We start from the raw sequence: 12,719 nt of genomic DNA, 5'->3' as shown, positions 1-12,719 counted from the left end.
CTGGTTTTCGGGTTTCGTAGAAAATACTTGCGGTTTTTCGGTTTTTTTATCCGATGTGCTTTTTGGGTTTTCCTATTTTGTCCTATTTGGGTTCCGGTTTCTCTTAGATTTGAGCGGCAATTGATCTCGAATAGAGTGTTTTCACTCACGTGATCAGTAACCCTTGTTTTTCCTCCGAAACAAAAGAAAACGTTTGAGTGATAATACAGCTCAATTCCCAGAGACGTCAAATGAAAACACTCTATAGCCGCAAAACGCCAAAGTTATGGAGAGAAATGCGTGACAAACTAATTATCACGGTAGGAGATCACGCGTGTCGAATGACGCCCGAGTTGGTGATAGCCCTGAACTTCGGAGTGGATGAAGATGAAGGACCCCATGAAGACCTGAACGTGCGTGAAGTGAGTGAGGAAGCTAGTGACTCTGATGAAGGCCAGCAAGAATTTGATGAAAGTAGTGACGAAGTCAGTGCAGATGACAACAATCCCAGGGCTAGCAAGATGTATTAGGGACACCAACAAATTTTCTCTTTGGTGCAACGTCGCTTTATGGAAGGGCGGTGAGGTTCAATATTCGAGTGCTGTTTTAAGTATGTATCTGTTTATTACCAAATTTAATCTTAGAGCAAGTTCCTTCTGCCATGTAAAACAAGGAACAAATTGTACCGGTTAGCTTCCTCAGTGCGATCGCATGTTTTAGACCAAGATTAAACATTCCACTGAATCGAATCTTTAAACTGTCAGGTCTTAGTTATCAAAGAGAAATTTTCAATTAGAGATTTTCGATTGAAGTTTCCAGAGCCATAGATAATTGCGATTGCAAAATTGCAATTCTAGAGAGGACTTCTCTCCAAAGTTAACTTGGCTCCATTACCAGCTGCTTTTCGGAAAATGAGCCCACAAAGTCCGGACTTGAGAGAGCGGCAGATTTCTTGGTTAAAGTATTACCATAATTGTGCACGTGAAATATGGGGTCGACGGGCCTGAACAGCTGCCAAGCGAGTTTTTTTGGTTCTTACGAATATATCTTGGAATGATCGCCCTCTTCTGTACAAAATGAGGGACGGAACCTTGTAGATTTCGCTCAGCAATGGTTTTTGTTTTATCTGAATGCCAGATTTCTGTAAGGGTTTGTTTTAAGCAAGGCACCTCTGGTCTATATTGCGCAACCAAAGGCAAGATTCATTTGTTTTCCTATCGTTTTTGTAGCAGGGCTTGTTCCCTATGTTCATTATCTACATTTGAGAGAGATGCTTTTGTAAGATTTCCTGGGTGGCCTCTCTTTAGCAAATACAATTTGAAGTTTTTAATGTTAGCTTCAAACATTTTTTGGAAAAGTTTGTTCTAAGAAGTCTTAGAGCCTCTCCTTTAATGGGGCCTTTTTAACTCCCCGTGGGTGAAACGAACTGAAATGTCTCCGAGTAGGCTTAAAATGAGCGTGCACGTCAAGGACAGTGTCTTTTTGAAATCGTTTGCCTTCAGAGATGCTGGTATCCAGGAATGTGGCTTCCGTTTCGGAGATTTCATCCGTAAATTTGATTGTAGGGTGATGTTTATTTGCGTGTTTAATAAACTACGTAATTTTGTTTCTAGTCAGAGCGAGAATTCGTTTTTATACTTAGAAGTTTTAGCTTGTCTTTGCTGTAACAACGACTTCGATTGTATTCGTTGATTAATGATGAAGAAATGAACAGTGTATGGTAAGTAAATGCAAATATAAGTAAGTAGTAGAAGTCCAGGGGCGTAGCGTCCATATACGCACGTACGCCCGTGCGTACAGCTCAAATCCGGAAATCCTTATTCCATGAAGGCCTTTCATTTTTTTATGTCATTATAAAATCGGGCCAAGGTTTTTAAATTTCGGATTAACTGGTGTCTCTGTGTGTGAGTATTTCCAGTATCTTTTCATTGACCCATATGGGCCTTGCCAAACGGATCCAACATTATCCAACATTGTTGGACGCTTTTGAAAAGTGTTGAACGACAACGAGGTGGCCAGACGAATGCAACGTGTTGGATCCAGCATGTTAAACTCAAGGGTCTGGAACCAAAATCTACCTAAACTCCTTAGAAAACAAACTCTCGCCCTGTTTGCGTTTTCAAGTTCCTTTCAAAATTTGCAATAGAGTCACTTTCTCTGATAGCAAGAGGACGGCTGTTCCAGAATTTGGGAACTGCAACAGCAAATCCGCGGTCTCCAGAGGTCTTGCACCATGCAGGTGTGAGGAACCTTGTGAAGACCCAGGACGTCACTGCGTAGGGAGTAGCTTCCCGGGGCCTTGACTTGCAAAAGATCCTGCAGATTCATTGGCGTCATGCCCCTGAGAGCTGTGAACACAAGAAGGGCTATCTGTTCGAAGAGAGATTGCATGCTCAAGACTTGGCTTGTTCAACATTCTGAAGCTTGAACTGACGTGGAAACGCCCAAAACAGATGCAACGAATAAACCATCACTATGGATACCAATAGCCGCAGCACAAGCGTGCATGCAAAAATGTTAAATGTGATGCCACCCTGTTGTTCACTCCTTAGAACAAAAGAAACGTTGGATGATGTTGAAGACCATGTTTGATGCAACGTGGTGGCCAAACGAGTGCAACCTGTTAGATTCGCCAATGTTGGATGATGTTGCACCAACACGTTAAACCCTTTTAGCCAGTCCTTAACGGCAAGAAACGTAGTAGTGGACGAACGCAAAAAAAAAAAAAAATCTACCCTTCGAGGCCCCCACACAGTGTCAGTCTTATCACCAGTCCCCCGGTTCCCGGTTACGTTTTAAAGAAATATGATGATGATATTATAACAGAGTTTGCGACGTCTTGCCCTCTGCTTGTATTGTAAACCTTCTGTTTGTGTTGTAGCTTGCCGCAGAGGAAACTCGACACATAGGTGAAATAAACAACTAACTACCGCATATTCCTTTGCATTTATTTTTCGAAAATAGGCGCAGATGGCATTTCCGAGACCCCTAATTAAAAAATTTTCACGGGGAGCGTACTCCTTCACAATCTCACGCTACGCCCCTGAAGTCGTTTAAACAACCATTGTTCAGGTACCAGCAATAAAGCTGTCGAAACTCATCCTGTATCCTAATAGCAAGGAGACACCACATTTACGCCTTAACCACCTAATCTGACAACCCACTCTGCTTTACTTGGCCCGTACCAATTCCAAAAACGCGGGAATATTATTACCCTTGGCTGATTTTCCCACTTTACCTCTGCTGGTATTGATGGTTTTATTTTGGGAATCCGGAAAATACATACTTCATATTGTTTAGACTATGGAGGCTGTGCTGAACGTTTTTTTTTGGCAAGGGATAGCCTTTCGCACACAGCGCATAGAGATGCAACTTATACTTTACTGGTAATACTTGATCCGAAGAGTTGTTATATTTTGCGCTGTTACATTTCGCGTTGACGAAGTCGGTTACATTTTGCGTTAAAAAGGTTGTTACAATTGGCGTTGAAGAAATTGTTACATTTTGCATCAAAAGTTGTTACAATTCGGGTTAATGTTACATTTTGCGTTAATGTTGCTTCTTGCGTTAGATGTTACATTTTGTGGCGTAACAACCGGTGACTCGGTCGGTTGGGCACCGGGCTGCCATGTTTATCGCCAAATCGATAGCGCCGAAAACATGAATAATTCATTCACTGATTGGAGTTAAAAAATCTAACTAGCACATTGCAGGTGAGTATAACTTTTTTCCTTGCCTTTAAATGAGAGGTTGTTAATTTTTTAATAGCACAAAAAACCTTGACGTAAATCACTTACCGCTGAAAGCTTTTTCTGCCGTTCAAACTGCAACCGAGATCACATGACATCGCCAGCGTAAACCAGCTAAAGGTCTCCACTCAAAGACCTCAGACTGACGATATATTTCATGCCGTTGTTTTACTTAACCTTTTTTCAACATCACTGTTAATAACACTTAACTGTGACCCGTTTATATTCTCCATTAAATAATGCAAAAAAAAAAAAAAGAAAAGATGTTAGGCTGATTGTTTGAGTCTTTTTAGCAAATAATGCTCTTCCTTTTAACATTTAATTAAAGGAGGCGCTTTCACGCTACCTTTTTCTACAGCGCGTTTGTGGTTCAATCTTTTAACTGTCATATCATCTTTCTTGTAGATTATCTTTGTAAACGCTTTTTAGTCTATCTTATGAAAAATATTCACGCTTTGCTTGGTTGTTTTTCGTATGATACAGGGTCAGTTTGTTTTGTCTTAGATCAGTATCCAAACAGTCCATCCCTTATTCTTCCTTCTGAATACTTTCTGATATTGTCTTTTTGCACGAGTATCAAATATATTAATTGACAACTAGACAGACTGACTGACTTTTAACTGTCATATCATCTTTTTTGCAGATTATCTTAGTAAACGCTATACAGTCTATGTCATTAAAAAATATTCACTCTATACTTGGTTGTTATTCTTCTGAAACGTGGTTCGTTTGTTTTGTCCTGAAACAGTTTCAAAACAGCCCATTCCTTCTTCCTTACAGCACTAAATGGTAGAACCATTTTTCTTGCTGAATACTGTCTAGTATTTTTTGTACAAGTATTAAATATATTAATTTACGATTAGACCATCTGCTCTTCTGAACTGTTTACCTCACTGCCATTGGCCGTACATCACGAAGCAGCACACGACGTACATATTTGGTTTTACTTACGGCAATACATAATAATCAAATTATTTAAATTTTGCACTCGTAAACCTTATAAAAGTCCTTTGAATAAAAGAAATGTTCTTGGATTATTCTTTAATTCATGTATAATGAAGTTAGTAAAATAAATGACTTACCAGTAGTTTGGGTTTGATTGCTGTATGGTGAGGCTACCAAAAACGAGCAACACATTTTGTTTTGTTTTTGACAAACCAAAAAGAAAAACTGTTCTAAAATCAGCATCCGGGTATTTTGTTTTCGAGGTTAATGGATCGGAGGAAGTCACCAAGTGATATCTTAATCACATATTTTTGATTAAAGATATTCCCTGGTACAGCATACTGAAAAATGTAAACGCAAGCGACGTGGTTAACCGGGGAAACCTGGGTTGAGTTCCCGCCAAAGTACAAATCTAACGGGACATAGTTTCGAAGTGGAGGTAGATGTTGCTAATTCATTGACTCCTGAACCGGCCAGTCCCCCTCTTCCCCATTGGCGAGTAAATCGTCTGGCATTAGATAGAGTACAATCTATTGAGCCTCACATCCGTGGGTCAATGGGTAAAATCGCGACGGCAAACTTCCCTTCCTCGGTGCGATTATCGATGTCGATAAGATGCCTTCTCTCAAAGACCTGAGAAATCTTTTCTTGCTCTTTTACGATGATGGCAGAATATCTGAAGAAGCGTTTTAGTTTCTGTGCTATATAAGAGATATGAGTCCAAGAATCCTAAATTTCCAGGTGAAACATTGTTTCATGATTTTGCGACATGTGTTGAATGGACTGGCCAAACGCACGCAAAATATCGCAACAGGGTGGCCAAACGTACGCAACATGTTGTGCCTAACAATGTTGCAAGATGTTGCGTTGAAATGTTGCGAGCGTTTGGCCAGGCCTTATGATCCTTTTGATCTTGGGAATATGGAAGAGTCTGAATGCTTAATAGAATTCAGCTATCACATAATATTGTGTGTGAACAAACAACCAAATGCGATGAAATAGAAGCGATCTTTATGCCGGTTGAGGCGTTTTTCTTACCAATATCGTTATTCTGAAATGCTATGTCACTTTTGTGGATCAGTTCCAGAACTTTCTATGATAACTAACACGACTATGGATTATGTATTCAGTGCTCATGTTCATAGAATTTTTATAGTGTAACCTTGACATTCCGATCCATAATGTTTACAAGAGTACGCAGACGCCATACATGCTAAAGGCGCACCATTCACTACATGCCTTGGTTTCATCGACGGAACGTTAACTAGGCCAATATCTCGACCTCACCAACATCGAAGGGTCGTTTAGTATCTGTAATCGCATGAGCTCGAAATCTATTTTAATAGATTTCGAGCCCATGCAATTACAAATACGCGTGAAATTAATCCTTAAAAGGATTAATTTCACGCGTATTTTCAAAGTTTTACAAAATTGCCCCATTGCCACGAGATCAATTTGGAAGATTATGAAAATACAAGTGAAATTTGTCCTTAATTGCACAAGGGCACATTGCGATTACATCTTTATCACATAAAGGGAAACATTATTGCATGAGCGAAGCCCGTTCAATACCGCGACAAATAACAATCAACTTATCATGCTTTCATTCGGTTAAAGTTCAATTCAATAAATCGATGCTGTCAACAGAAATAGCGCTTAATTTAATTAAACAGTATTTTACGTGTGGACGAAAAACAGTTTAATCAGAGTCAGAATCAGGAAGCCTGAGATTCGCTTGCTCTGGATAAGCAATTGTTAACCAATCAGGATCAAGTAATAATGCCCTCTTGATAACGAGAAGTGCCCTTGTGATTAAGAAAAAAATGCCCTCCATCTCAGCCAATCAGCATTCAGTAACTTTGTTCCGTATGCAATAATGGCAACAATCGTGTTTATACTCTCAAGTTTGAACCTACTGCACTTCCGAATGGTTTAACTGGAATTATGTATGGCCCTGTTGATAAGTGTAGATTATAACAAATATATAATTGTATCAATGTGTATGTTTTAGTTAAAAGCTTTTCTTGGTTAAAAAATTCTCAAAGTAGTTTATTTTTACTTTCCTTTGTTTCATATTATCATAATGTTTCTAAGACAAAAGAATGTAAAAAACAAACTAGTCTGAAAACTTTTTGATCAAGGACAAATTTTATCTACAACATACATAACAATTTATATTTGTGATAAATTTTTAATCCAGAGGATTTAGCTATAGCAGGTACTACTCATTCATATTTTTGTTACCCTCTTTTTGCGTGTCACTTTGCTAGTTTTTAAAGTATTTCATACGCTATTTATTATATAGATTTAACAAATTCATGTCATTTTTTCATGCGTCTGTCCTGTTATTGATGATGAATTTCGTCATAACATTGTCAAAGTAGCTGTGGATTCAACTGGCGATAGCCGAGTGGATCCACAGACTACTTTGACAATGTTACGACGAAAATCATTGTCATTAACAGGACAGACGCATGAAAAACTGACATCAATTTGTTTTTTACAAGAACAAAAAGGCAGAGGGGTCAAAATTAAGGCAAAGCACGAGAAGAGCGCGAGAAAAGAATGCGAGAATCTTCAATCTGACGAGAGCAATATCGAGTCAATATCGCATAAATTGTAAAGCTATGTGTCTGTCCGCTTATTGACAATAAAAATTAGCCAATGAGCGCGCGAGAATTTTGCAGTCATTGTAAAAATAGATGTAGATACTGAATACTAGGATTTTCCTTCTTACGAAATTATCAAATCTTCACCCTCGCGCAGTGAACATATTTTTATCTTTCGCATGTGAGGATTTAGGTGTCGTCATGGTGACTAACACAATTAGCCAATAACACAAGCTTCCCCTTCATTGTAAGATACATTCGTACTGTAATATAATTCTTCTCTACTACATAAACATTTTGATTGCACAACTTGACATTAACATGATTTGTTTTTCATGACTTTCATATCTTGTTTCATGTTACACAACAGGCGCGTTTTAGCGGTCGGTGACCACTTTTTCACCATATCGAAAATGAATAAAACAAGTTGTTTTTAGTTTCGACATTACATTAATATCTATATAGCGAACAGAACATTACATGGCCGCTTGGGGATACGAATTTTATCTTCGAGTGCTGATAGTATCGCTCACTCGTTCGTACCCTGTGAGCAGTCTCTTCGATATTTCCTAAGTAAGTCGAGAAGAGGAAGAAGACTGCCAGCCGCCTCGAAATTCTTTGATTTGTCGCTCTTCCGAAGAAATAGCAAGTCAGTCCAGTTTCGACTTGTCAAACCTTTTTTTTTTATTTCTGCGCATGATCAATCCCCATGCGTCATCAATATTTTTTTCCCATGAGTATTCCCTCCGTTATGTCGGTTACAGTCTTCCAGAAACCTGTAAAAAATTCATTAAAAAATGATTTTCCAATGAAATGATTCTTTGATTGTCGTGTGTTTTTGTTCGGAAATATCCCGACTGTTTGTTTTGTGGTTACTGGTCACATGCTCAATACGAAATGTCGAAGCGGCTGGCAGAGTCTTCTTCCACAGGCAGACCACCCTCTGTTAGTGGGGGCAGTTGTTCATTGAATCTGAGCATCGATCTTTTGTTATTTATAGAAGAATACAGATGAACGATAAGGTGGTTATAATTTGCTCCAATACGAAGAATTTAAAGCAAATGATTCAATAAAAGTTTAAATCCCGCATATTGGAGCGAATTATAGCCACCTTATTGTTCATCTGTACTTCTTTTATAAATAACAAAAGATCGATGCTCAGATTTCAATGAACAACGGCCCCCACAAACAGAGGGTGGTCTGCCTGTTCTTTTTCCTCTTCCCGACTTACCCAGGAGGATCGAAAAGACTCTTCTCGCGGGGTTATTCGTTCGCTATGCTCAGTCAAGAGAGGTACTATCAGCACTCAAAGATAAAATTCGTATCCCCAAGCGGCTATGCAATATCCTCTATTTCTTGATAAATTTGTAATCAAAAAGATTTAGCAGATACTACTAATTCATATTTTTGTTACTTCCTTTCTTTGAGCCACTTTGTTAATTTTAAAGTATTTTATACACTATATCTAATTATATTTTGTCTTTTACCAAGAGGGCAGAAAAAATTATTAAGGGATGCTGGCAGGCTCCAACGTTAACCTCATTCAAGAATTGGAAACAAAAGGTGAACTTATTAATGTGTATGGTGACCCAAACTAACCATCACGCGTGCACCTGCAGGCATCAAATGCAGCAATTCAGTAAATACATGAGTTCTGTGAGGGTCGCTATGGAATGGATATTTGGAAATGTCTTAAACGATTTTGAATTCGTGGATTTCAAGAAGAATCTCAAAATGGGACTGAGTAGTGTTAGCAAAATGTACATTGTTTGCGGCCTAGATAAAAAATGCAATAACTAGCTTGTATGAAAATAAAGCATCAGAGTTTTTTGGTCTTGCTCCACCAACAATACAATTATTCTTTGGGTAAATGATAGTCTCGATCAATAAACACATCTTTAATAAATATCCAACTTTTCTCAAACATTATACTGAGTACTACTAATAGAAACTGCGTTCATCACAGCGGTTACCAGTCACCGCCCATTTTTCGAAACTAAATTTGGGTGGGTTTCAATCAAATGTTTCTATGTCGAATTCGACAGGACTATTGTCATGGAAACGTTTGATTGACGCCCACCCAAATTTAGTTTCGAAAAATGAAAAAGAAGTCTTTGAGGGGCGTGTGTGACTGATAACCGTTGTAACTTGCTAAATATGTTTGTCAGAATATAATGATACCATTCATGAGTATACTCTCGTTAAAGCGCACCTTTCTCCAACTTCCTGGAAAAAATATGAAAAATGTTCTCTATCGGGTTCCAAGTCCGGACTTCGGGGCGGTATTTTTTCTTAAAAGTTCTGACTGACAAAGAGACATAGCGTCCCGGGCTGCTCTACTGTTTTGAGATGGATCGCCGTCCTGAAGCCACATCATCCGACTCAATCTTTTGCCAGAATGCAAAAAAAATTATATTAAATTTTTATCAATAAAAGATGCGAAGTAACTGGCGTTCATTGCCTCGCATTTTTCACGAATTACTACTCCTTTCCCGAGATAGGAGTTAAGATATATTATTTGTTGAAATACTGCTTATCAAATGTGTCTCCGTGTATCTTCAAGGGATGGCCACTTCAGTTTCTCTAACATTAAAGCTACGTTATGCTTCATGCCTCATGTGTGAACGTTGTCATTACTGGCAAGGCGTTGCTTTGGATGAGCTCTGTTTGTTGGGATGCAAAGAATATTCCATCCATTTGGGATATTTTGGCCACGTTGGAGTGCAGTACAAGAAATATTATAAAACTTCCGGAAAGGCAGGAGTGCCTCAACTGAAAGACAGGAAATTATAAAACATGTCACATTTAACATAAATACAATTCTTTCATTTGGAAAATAAAATTCATTTCCTGGGTTGCCTAGGATTTACCACAGCAAGTTGTTATTTGTCCTTTTGGAGATAAGGGTACCATGCAGACTTGGCGTATTCTAGTTTAAACTTGAATGAGCTACAATACGGATTTGGATTTACAAAAAAGTATCAACAATAAAAGCAAGATGACACACGCTAACACCAATCCGATGTGGCCAACACATCACGCATGCACACAACCATTTCATCCGGTCAATTAGCAGCCATGGACACCTGTTTCGGCCTTTTGGGCCTCATCAGCACGGCGTGGTTAACATACCAGGCGGGTGTTTGTAGCTACGTCATGCTGATGAGGCCCAAAAGGCCGAAACAGCTGTCCATGGCGGCTAATTGACCGGGTGAAATGGTTGTGCGCATGCGTGATGTGTTGGCCACACGGGTTGGTGTTAGCGTGTGTCACCTTGCTTTTATTGTTGTGGAAGTATGTTGGAAATTTCATCTAGTTCACAAAGGATCTGTTTGGCACCTGAGGAGGTTTGTGCATTGTGAATTGACCATTTGAAATCCTGGTATACTATACTACCCAGGAATGAACGATGCACTCTATTGAGAATATGGATATTGCGAATAAATGATGTAGAGGCAATATTTAAAAGGAGTAACAGTGGTCTGAGTATGGTACCCCGTGTAACTCCTGAGGTTACATCACACACTTCAAATGTGATACCCTCCATTGTCGGTCACTTTTTGGGTTCTCTGGGTCAGAACCTCCCTCACCCAGGGTCACCCAGAGCAACAGACAACCATTATACCATAATGATATTACCCTATAAAATGCATCAGAGAAATCCAAGCAAATGCACCTCCTTGATTATTTACTACAGTTGCTGGGTGATGCAATGCTGCTATGAGTTCATGGGTTTCAAGAAGAGAAAATGAGGGGACAGAGAGGGAGGCTCCCGGTCCAGCCCTTGGGATATGTCATGTCCACGAAAGTTATTTTTAGACGAGCGGAAGTCTTCCGAGACGTCCGCATGCAGGCCAACCTTGGTCCGATGTTTGAAAGAAAATAAATCTTCATCAGCCTTCCACGTGCGCCGTCATTTTCACTATTCACTAAGAACCTGAGAGCGAGGCAAGACTGCATGCGGACGTCTCGGAAGACAGACGTACGCTAGAACAAAGACTTCCGCTCGTCTAAAAATAACTTTCGTGGACATAACATATCCCGGCCAACGCCCTGAGCCTCCCTCTCTGTCCCCTCATTTTCTCTGGGTTTCAAAGTTTCTTCGTTTGTGGAAGCCATTGGAAATTTGAGAGGATATTTTGGTTGTTTAGGTGTTCCCAAATATGATGACAAAGACTTTCCAAGTTACATGTCAATGATATGCGTCAGTAATCACATGTAAGTGAACTGTTGTCCTTCTTAAGGTGACTGGAACCAGTTTCACTACTTTTGAGAGACCTTCTCATTACTGCGTTGCCAGTATGGCAATCCCAGTCGGAAATTGGTTGGAAATTCTTTGTACGTTGTTTTAGTCTGAAATCGACGAACGACTAACATTCTTTCCCATAGTTCATTCAGTTGACACATGGTGATCACATGCACCTTTATGGTTGCCTAGCACGTGATCAATTTCTTTCTTTCTTTCTTTCTCGAAAGTGAGTATGCTAAGTCATATTAACAAAACTTGCTCATCTGCTTTTTATTATCTTTATAACATACGTAGAATTAGGAAATATTTAAGTCGTCCAACTACCGAATCATTAGTTCATGCTTTTATAACCAGTAGAGTAGATTATTGTAATAGCCTATTATATGGCCTCCCGAATTCACATATTATGAAACTCCAACGTATACAGAATGCCGCAGCTCGGCTGGTCATAGGAGCACCAAGATTCTGTCATGTTACACCATTGCTTTTTAACCTTCATTGGCTCCCGATTAGTTACCACATAAAGTTTAAGATTTTGCTTTTGACATTTAAGTGTTTATACGGTCTAGCTCCTAATTACCTGATTGATTTAATTTGCATCAAAAAGCAATCCAGATACTCCCTTAGGTCAAACGACTCTTTATTACTTGAGTTACCTAGCATTAAGACCTGTCCAACCCTTGGCGATCGTACATTCCAGTCAGCTGCACCTTATCTTTGGAATGCATTACCTTCAACAATTCGCAATATAAAGACATTGGACACTTTTAAGACTGCTGTTAAAACTCATTTTTTTAATTTAGCTTTTAAATAGGTTTTTCTACTCATGTCTCATTTTTAATTTAGCTTTTAAATAGGTGTATGGTTGTAGTTTTTAATAGTTTCTTATGTTTTTAGTTCACGTGACGGTTTGACATAATTTTATTTTAAAATATTGTGAAGCGCAACTGAATATATTCATATAGAGATCTGCGCTATATAAATGTAATTATTAATTATTAATTTTGACATAACATCATGACCTTTCCCTTGATTCATAAAAGTCAGAGACTGCAGACATTTTTTGTGTTGTTAAGATCGATTGTTATTAATCTTTCGATGAGAATTCGATTCAGAGTTATATATGAAAACTAGGTTATTTTTTTCTTCATCTGTCTTTTGGCATGTCTTTTACTGTTAACTCCCGGT

This window comes from Montipora foliosa, chromosome 6 (assembly GCF_036669935.1).
Source record: "Montipora foliosa isolate CH-2021 chromosome 6, ASM3666993v2, whole genome shotgun sequence".
NCBI classification, from domain to species: Eukaryota; Metazoa; Cnidaria; class Anthozoa; order Scleractinia; family Acroporidae; genus Montipora; species Montipora foliosa.
This window is presented reverse-complemented; position numbering follows the sequence as displayed.